This window comes from Chlorocebus sabaeus, chromosome 22, assembly GCF_047675955.1.
Source record: "Chlorocebus sabaeus isolate Y175 chromosome 22, mChlSab1.0.hap1, whole genome shotgun sequence".
Classification (NCBI taxonomy): Eukaryota; Metazoa; Chordata; class Mammalia; order Primates; family Cercopithecidae; genus Chlorocebus; species Chlorocebus sabaeus.
Genome location: NC_132925.1, coordinates 10828238 through 10837216, shown reverse-complemented (window position 1 = coordinate 10837216; position 8979 = coordinate 10828238). Strand labels below are relative to the sequence as shown.

The window sequence follows — 8979 nt, the reverse complement described above, 5'->3', positions numbered from 1 at the left end:
CATTGAAGTGAAACTAAATGTAAAAACTGTCAATACAAATATTTTAAAATAGCAAATCTGAAGTTTGGTCCTTACTTAATTGATGGGATCCAAATATCATCTGAGAAAGACGTATTCTTTTACTCTTTCAAAAGTCTTTAAGATGTGTTGTGCAATATATTTTGAAATATCTGTGTTTGTGTATATATACTTTTAAAATTATATGTTCTAAACATAAAAACTTGAGCAAAATATTATACTTGAAACAGCTACAGTATTAAGTTTGATTTTTCTTATCTGAGTACAAAGTTCAATTTTTCCCTAAATAGATGCATCTGCTTACAAAATCAATACAAATAGCAATTTAGTCTGTAAGACTGAAGATAGGCGCCCGCCCGGCGGTCCCGTCCCGTCCCGTCCCGTCCCGCCGCCCGCCAGCCAGCCATGAGCTCCACGCAGTTCAACAAGGGCCCCTCGTACGGGCTGTCGGCCGAGGTCAAGAACCGGCTCCTGTCCAAATATGACCCCCAGAAGGAGGCAGAGCTCCGCACCTGGATCGAAGGACTCACCGGCCTCTCCATCGGCCCCGACTTCCAGAAAGGCCTGAAGGACGGAACTATCTTATGCACACTCATGAACAAGCTACCCCCGGGCTCTGTCCCCAAGATCAACCGCTCCATGCAGAACTGGCACCAGCTAGAAAACCTGTCCAACTTCATCAAGGCCATGGTCAGCTACGGCATGAACCCCGTGGACCTGTTCGAGGCCAACGACCTGTTTGAGAGTGGGAACATGACACAGGTGCAGGTGTCTCTTCTCGCCCTGGCGGGGAAGGCCAAGACTAAGGCGCTGCAGAGCGGGGTGGACATCGGCGTCAAGAACTCCGAGAAGCAGGAGCGGAATTTCGATGACGCCACCATGAAGGCCGGTCAGTGTGTCATCGGGCTGCAGATGGGCACCAACAAATGCGCCAGCCAGTCGGGCATGACCGCGTACGGCACGAGGAGGCATCTCTATGACCTCAAGAACCATATCCTGGCCCCCATGGACCACTCGACCATCAGCCTCCAGATGGGCACAAACAAGTGTGCCAGCCAGGTGGGCATGACGGCTCCCGGGACGCGGCGGCACATCTATGACACCAAGCTGGGAACCGACAAGTGTGACAACTCCTCCATGTCCCTGCAGATGGGCTACACGCAGGGCGCCAACCAGAGCGGCCAGGTCTTCGGCCTGGGCCGACAGATATATGACCCCAAGTATTGCCCACAAGGCACAGTGGCCGATGGGGCTCCCTCAGGCGCCGGCGACTGCCCGGACCCGGGGGAGGTCCCAGAATATCCCCCTTACTACCAGGAGGAGGCCGGCTACGGAGGCTCCCAGCACGCTCTCTTCCCACATCGTCTCCCCGTCTGGGTTTTTGGGTTTTTCTGTGTTTTCAGCTGAGCAGTTTGTGGTTTCTCTGCAAGTTTCAGGAAGTATTCACAAAAGAAAAATACATTTTGTTTTTTATTCCTGAGGAATGGGGCAGGGACAGTGGAGAAGGTGCTGGGAAATCAGTCACCTGGGAAAGGGGGCCCGGCCATGATGCTAAATATCTCCAGCTCCCAAGTGACTGGATTTCCCCAGGACCAACGGACCTCAGACCTTCAGACCTGCCCCGGGGCCAGGTGGGGAAAGTGAAGGCCGTACAAGGAAGTGAAATTCTGAGTTGTTGGGCTAAGCCTGATCCTCTCTCCATGCTACCCCCGCCAACCCACTCTGGCCTCAGTAGGTTTTGTTTTAGTTGTGGCTGTCACCCAGGCTGGAGTGCAGTAGCGCGATCTCGGCTCACTGCACCTCCACCTCCTGGGCTCAAGCGATTTTCCAGCCTCAGTCCCCCGAGTAGCTGGGACTGCAGGTGCTCCACCACGCCCGGCTAATTTTTGTATTTTTAGTAGAGACGGGGTTTCTCCATGTTGGCCAGGCTGGTCTCGAACTCCTGGCCTCAGATGTGATCCACCCGCCTCAGCCTCCCCAAGTGCTGAGATTACAGGTATGAGTCACCATGCCCGGCCCCTCAGTAGGTTTTAAGGAGCCCTCAACCCTCCTCCTTTCTGGGCTCGACAAGCTATACTGCTCCATCTTCCCCTGGCCGCACGCCCCGCCAAGTACTGCACAGGGACCCCCACCCAGGGGCCCTGCTCCATGAGATAATGTGAAATATGATTGTGGACCAAACGCAATAAAACCTCTGTTCGTAAGAAGAAGAAGAAAAAAAAAAGACTGAAGATAAAAGTTCTGAAAAATATGGGAACATCAATCATAAAGTAATACATCATAAAATTGATAGCACAGAATATTCTACAGAATTGTGCAGTGTATTTTCATATATATAAGTGAGATACAGGATATTTTGGAAATTGGTAACATAGAATGGTGGAATTAGTTTTTCTGAATTTTCCCATATGTGTAATGGTTTTCTCATTTACTCTCCAGAAAGCCCCATCCCTTTTAAAGTTGGCACCCTCCTCCAAGTATACAAACTCTCTTTCTTGTTTACTTTGTTTCAAGAGTACCCTCCCCATAATGGCCAATAGCTTCAGAAGAGAGGTAGCCTACTCTGAAATCACAGTCTTAGGCAAAACTGAAGATAAGGGAAAGCCACTCCTTCCTGCAAAGGGATAGAGTACATGGCTCAAGTCTGGCTTTATCCAAAGATGTCAATTGAATTTTAACTAGAAAGCTGTATGGCCTTTCCAGCTGATATGGTTTGGTTGTGTCCCCACCCAAAACTCATCTTGAATTGTAATAATCCCCATGTGTCAAAGGTGGGACGAGGTTGAGATAATTGACTCATGAAGGCAGTTTCCCCCATGCTGTTCTCATGATAGTGAGTTAGATTTCATGAGATTTGATGGTTTTATAAGGGGCTTCCTCCTTCACTTGACTCCCATTCTGTCTCTTGCTGACAAGTGAAGGAGTACTGTTTGCTTCTCCTTCTGCCGTGATTGTAAGTTTCTTGAGGCCTCCCTAACTATGCAAAACTTTGAGTCAATTAAACTTCTTTTCTTTATAAATTGTCCAGTCTTGGGCATGTCTTTATTAGCAGCAAGAGAACAGACTAATACACCAACCCAGTAATTGCTGTCTCCGTGGCCGAAGGTATAATGTGAAGACAAGTCCAAAGGGCCACTGGTTAAAGACCTGTGAGTTTAAGTCTCCCATAAGGCCTGATATGTGGCCAGTAGTAATTCTATTAAGGTTTGGGTTCTTTTTTTCCTTTGGTGGTGGGGGTTGGCGGGGGGGGGGGGGGTGGGATTTTGTTGTTGTTGTTTTTGCTAGAAGGCAGATTTTATTTGTTTTGTTTTTTTTTTTTCCATCAGAAGCCCATGGGCAATTAATGGCCATCTTGAGTAGGTACAAAGTTCCAAAAACCATGGTAGCTTCCTTGTCTTGCTCCACTTTTCAAGGAGAATGTGTCCAGTTTTTTCCCGTTCACTATGAAATTGACCGTGGGTTTTAATAGATAGCTCTTATTATTGTGAGGTATGTTTCCTTGCTGGCTAGTCTGTTGAGAGTTTTTATTATGAAGGGATGTTTGATTTTAATTCTGTTTATGTGGTGAATCATATTTATTGATTTACAAATGGTGAAACAATCTTGCATTCCAGGAAAGAAGCCTGATTAATCATGGTGGGTTAAGTTTTGATGAGATATTGGATTTGGTTTGCTGGTATTTTGTTGAGGGCTTTTGCGTCTATATTCATCAGAGATATTGGCTTGTAGCTTTCTTTTTTGGTTTGTGTCTTTGCTGGATTTGGTATAGTATTGGAAGTGCTAGCCATCCCATCAGAAAAGAGGAATAAAAGAGATCCAAATAGGAAAAAAGTCAAACTATCTCTCTTTATGAATGACATAATTGATATAATTGTATACCTAGAAAACTTTAAGGACTCTACAAAAAGGCTCCTGGAACTGATACATGATTTTAGTAAAGTTTGTGCATATAAAATCAATGTACAAAAATTAGTAGCATTTTTATATGCCAGTAACATTCAAGTTGAAAACAAAATCAAGAGCAAAATCCCATTTTTAACAGCCACAAAAAATTGAAACACACGAATATATATATATAAAACCAAGGAGACCAACAATATCTACAAGGAGAAGTGCAAAACACTACTAGAAGAAATTATAGATGACAAAAACAAGTGGATAAACAGTTCTTTCCCATGAAGTGGAAAATTCAATATTGTCGGTCATACTGCCAAAAGAAACTTCCAGATTCAATGCTATTTCTATCAAACTACCAATGACATTTTGTACAGAACTAAAGAAAACTATTCTAAAATTCATATGAAACTAAAAAAGAGCCAATATAGCCAATGCAACCCTAAGCAAAAAGAGAAAAACCAGAAGCATCACATTACCTGACTTCAAATTATACTATAAGGCAACAGTAACCAAAACAGCATGGTACTGGTACAAAAAGAGACACATATACCAATGAAACTGAATAGAGAACCCACAAATAAAGCTACACACATACAGTCATCTGATCTTTGACAAAGCTGACAAAAATAAGCAATGGGAAAATAATTCCCTATTGTATTAATAGTGCTGGGATAACTGGCTAGCCATGTGTAGAAGAATGAAGCTGGACCCATATCTTACACCATATAGAAACATTAACTCGAGATGGAGTAAAGATTTAAATGTAAGACCTCAAACTATAAGAGTCCTGAAGACAACCTAGGAAATACTCTTCTTGACATTGGCGTTGGGAAATAATTTGTGATTAAGTCTTCAAAAGGAATTGCAACAAAACAAAAATTGACAAGTGGAACCTAATTAAACTAATGAGCTTCTGCACAGCAAAAGAAATCATCAACATAGTAAACAGACAACCTACAAAAGAAGAGAAAATATTTCAAACTATTCATCCAACAAAGGTCTAATATCCAGAAACCGTAAGAAGCTTGAAAAATTAAACCAGTAAAAAACAAATAACTCCATTAGAAATGGGCATAGGACATGAAAAGATACTTTTCCAAAGCAGACATACATGCTACCAAAACAATGTATGAAAAATGATCCATATCACTGACATCACTAATCATCAGAGAAAGGCAATGCAAAACCACAATGAGATACCATCTCATACTGGTCAGAACAGCTGTGATTAAAAGTCAAAAAACAACACACGCTGGCAGAGAAAAGGAAATGCTTATACACGTTTGGTGGGAAAGTAAATTAGTTCAACCACTGTGGAGAGCAGTTTGGAAATTCTTAATGAACAGGGAACTTCAAACAGAACTACTATTTTACTTAGCAATACCATTATGGGGTATACATACAGAAAAAAAAAAAAAATCATTTTTTCTTTTCCCCAAGATCGTGGATTGGAAGCAGTGTTAGCATACCTCTCCCACTTGGAAAGAAAGAATAGTATGTAGAGATTCACACTATGAATTTTTCACCAATAAACAATGCAGGAACTTAATAGGAAAACCAAAAGAATCCACAGACCCTTTGAAAGAAGGAGCGTGCTGAAGCCTACTCCATCAGAGCAGTGAAAAACCATAAGCCCCTAGAGTGTGAGAGGCATAGAGACTTCTTCCAGAATACACATCCCCCCGGGAACCTGAAAATACACGCCATGAGAGAAGGCTTTAACCTCACCCAGAGCTGGAATTGATGTAGGGAGTGGTAAGAAATACAAAAGTAGAAGTAGCAGTGGGAAATGGCTTGCAGACATTCCCAGGCTCCAGCATGGGCCAAGGGAAGCCATTCCTGATTATATCTCATTGGCCACCTGGCCTTATAGGCACATGGGGAGGGAAATGGCCTATAAGCCAAAGTTGCTATCTCTGCAGGGAAAGCTTATGGCCTAGGGCAGGTCTGAGTTCTCTATGCAGACTGCCTGGATCTTAACCTGGTGCTATTAGCAGAGCACTGAGGGAATGAGAGCTGCCTTGCCAACTGTATAGGAGTTGAGTGAGGCTTACTGCTGCCTGCTATCCCTACTCCCTTTGCAAACTATTCTGTGCAGCAGAGGCAGTTATATTCCCCTCTGGAATATTAACCTAGTGGCCTGAGAAGCATCCCCTGACTCTCACAGGGGCTGTGGCTTGCCCCTTTCAAGGAGATTTCAAAATGAAGACCCACCTAACTTTGCCCCCATCTAGCTGTGCCCCTCCACCCTCCCTGGCAGCTTAACACAAAGAACATAAACTTTTAAGAGTTTTATAGTCCCACAAATCTCCTGAGAAACCAGAATACTTCCCCGGGACAATTTAGGGCAAGCTCAAATCCCGCTGCTACTACCACAGCTGGTGCTTTATTCCTGGCTCGCAGAATCATCGTGGGATGGAATGAGACCAGGGACCTGAGGCCAACACTGCATAGTGGTCTAGAGCTCACATGGGGAGTTTCCTGAATGGTCACTCTGTTACCATGTGACACTCAGACCCCAAACAAATGGACTTATGGGGTCAGTTGTGCTTCAGGTGATACTGCTGTCTTCCATTCTATCACAATATTTTGATCTACATTGGGATAAATATATTTACCAGATGACTGACCCTCAAAGAAATCCACAGCTCTTTGGGGAAGAATCCTTTTGGTGTATTAATAGTAATGGTTATTGGTGTAACATGAGAAACAGGGGTTATCAAGGAAAAAACACATTTACTTGATGACTCAAGTCAAATTCCAATAGATTGTTTTGTCTTTTCGTCTATTTTGTTTTGTTTTATGGGCACACTGTTAAGTCCTTTAAATGAATCTGTTATACTATTTAGTCTTTATTTACTAAGTGCGACATGATTTTTGAATAGGTAATTTGTATGAGAATATTAAAAAGTCTGGTGACATTCTGGTTTAGAAATTTATAACTTTTAAATTTTTTTATGAAACACAAAACTTTTGGAATTGTGTGTTTGTTAAATAAGTAGAATGTAAGATGTGAAAACTGCATTTTGATATGGCCACAATGAGAATTCCTAACTGTATAAATTTCAGGATTGTCCTACAGTGCTGGAAATTTTAAGTACAAGTAAGAATGACAGACTCTAATTAAGTGTATTTGTCTTCGCCATCTGGAAGCCTTTTACAGACCATTAATTGGTAGGATTATTACTATGTTCTCAGTTAATGGATTCTGTCAGATTCAAGCTCCAGATTTTTTTGTGTTTGAAGGGCTGTTTGTGGGCTTGAATTAAGTGCTTAGTTATTTCAATGATGTGTGTGACTATTACTAAATGGTACTTATTCATCTCTCTATGTCTTACTTTTTTAATGGATTGAAACTCAAAAATTTTACTGAGGCTTTTGCAATTTTGGATCAGCAGTAATGAAAAAGTACTTATTGTGTGCATAATTCCACAGAGTCTACAGAATACTACTTACCCTTTATTTAGGGCTACCTTAGGTTAAGTGAAATGTCTTCTCAGCATAGCAGGTATTGGGGGACAAAAACCCCACATCCCTTTAATTAAACATGTACGTCATTGTTGTAAATAATAAAAATAAATGTCTGGTGGTTTTTCTACAGTTCCTGGATGGATACTTATAAACCATTGGGATATTTCTGTTGCTAGGAACAAACCAAAGTTGAGTAGTGTAGGGTAGGCTTTTAAACCACATCTAAATTTACAATAAGGAGATAACTTAGGGCGTGGACTGGTCATATTAGAAAAATTGACCATATAGGTAGAAATGTGGGACTTTTGAGCCACATGATATTAGCCTGAACCTCCTGGCTTCTAGCAAGAAGAGAGCTGAAGATTGAGTTCAATCACATGGCTAACGATTTAATCAACCATGATTACATAATGAAACCTAAAAAAAAAAAAATCCAGAACTGAAGCTGAGCTGAGCTCTCTGACTGGTGAACACATGAATGCTCCAGGTGGGTGATACATCTGAATTCCATGGGGAGAGCATATGGAAGCTCTGTGCTCAAGACCCTCCCAGACTTGCCCTATGTGTCTCTTCATTTGACTGGTTTTAATTTGTATTCTTCCTAAGAAAACATGAGTCATAACTTCCCTGAGTTTTTTGAGTCATTCTAGCAAATTATTACAACTAAGAAAGTCATAGGTATCCCCAAATTTCTAGCCAGTTGATCAGAAGTGCAGGTGGAGATGGACTGGGACCCCCTAACATTGTGGCTGGCATCTGAAGTGAGATCAGTCTTATCGGGGGCTTGTGCTAACTTTTGGTGGTCAGTGTCAGAACTGCATCACAATATTTCAGCCTTTCAACTTATTTCCACCTAGTATTCTCCATTTCACCCTAGCAGTGCTGCCTAAAAGCCTCTAAGAAGGCCAGATTTGAAACTGTGTAAAATTGTATTACTTGTCAGTCAAATAAACTGATTTTCCATGTTCTGCTCATTGGTACGGTGACCTTCATTATATAAGCCAAATATAGACAGTTTTAATGTTGCAAAGAGGCAATATGGCTCAGTGAAAACAGAATGAAACTTGGGTGTTAGGAATTGAGTATTCTCAAAATAACTCTATTGCTAACAAGAACTGTGGTCTTAGAAATAATTGGCTAATCACTTAGAACCTGTTTATCCAGAAAAATAAGACAGTTGTACTAAATAATCTATAATATTTTTATTTGTCCGAAAAAAAAAAGGCAGTTGTACTAAATAACCTACAACATCCCTGGTACCCCTTAGGCTGCAAGATTTTTTTGAATTTCAATGCCTCAGTTTCTTTGTCAGCAGAAAGGAGTCAATCTGACTGAATCTCATTCAACTATGATAAGAAATAACTGAGCCATTTCTCCCTATAGAAAAGAAAGATTTTATCCTTTCTGAATATGTTATGATTCTCTTAAAATTTCCATATACATCTTATCAAAAAAAAAAAAAAGAAAGAAAAAGTAAGCCTACTAGTTTTAATAGAAAGCAGTTTTCCCTCAGCATCCATCAGTGGAGCAAAATATAATTTACAAAGAGAGAAACAAGAGGCAGAAATTGTCTCTGTAGTTGATTTCTCCATG

The 8979-nt window shown here is 41.4% G+C and overlaps 1 pseudogene; it reads left to right on the top strand.

Moving 5' to 3' along the window:
* The first annotated feature begins 360 nt into the window (after positions 1–360).
* LOC119625821 (calponin-2 pseudogene) lies at positions 361–2244 on the top strand (annotated as a pseudogene).
* Positions 2245–8979: the final 6735 nt, after the last annotated feature.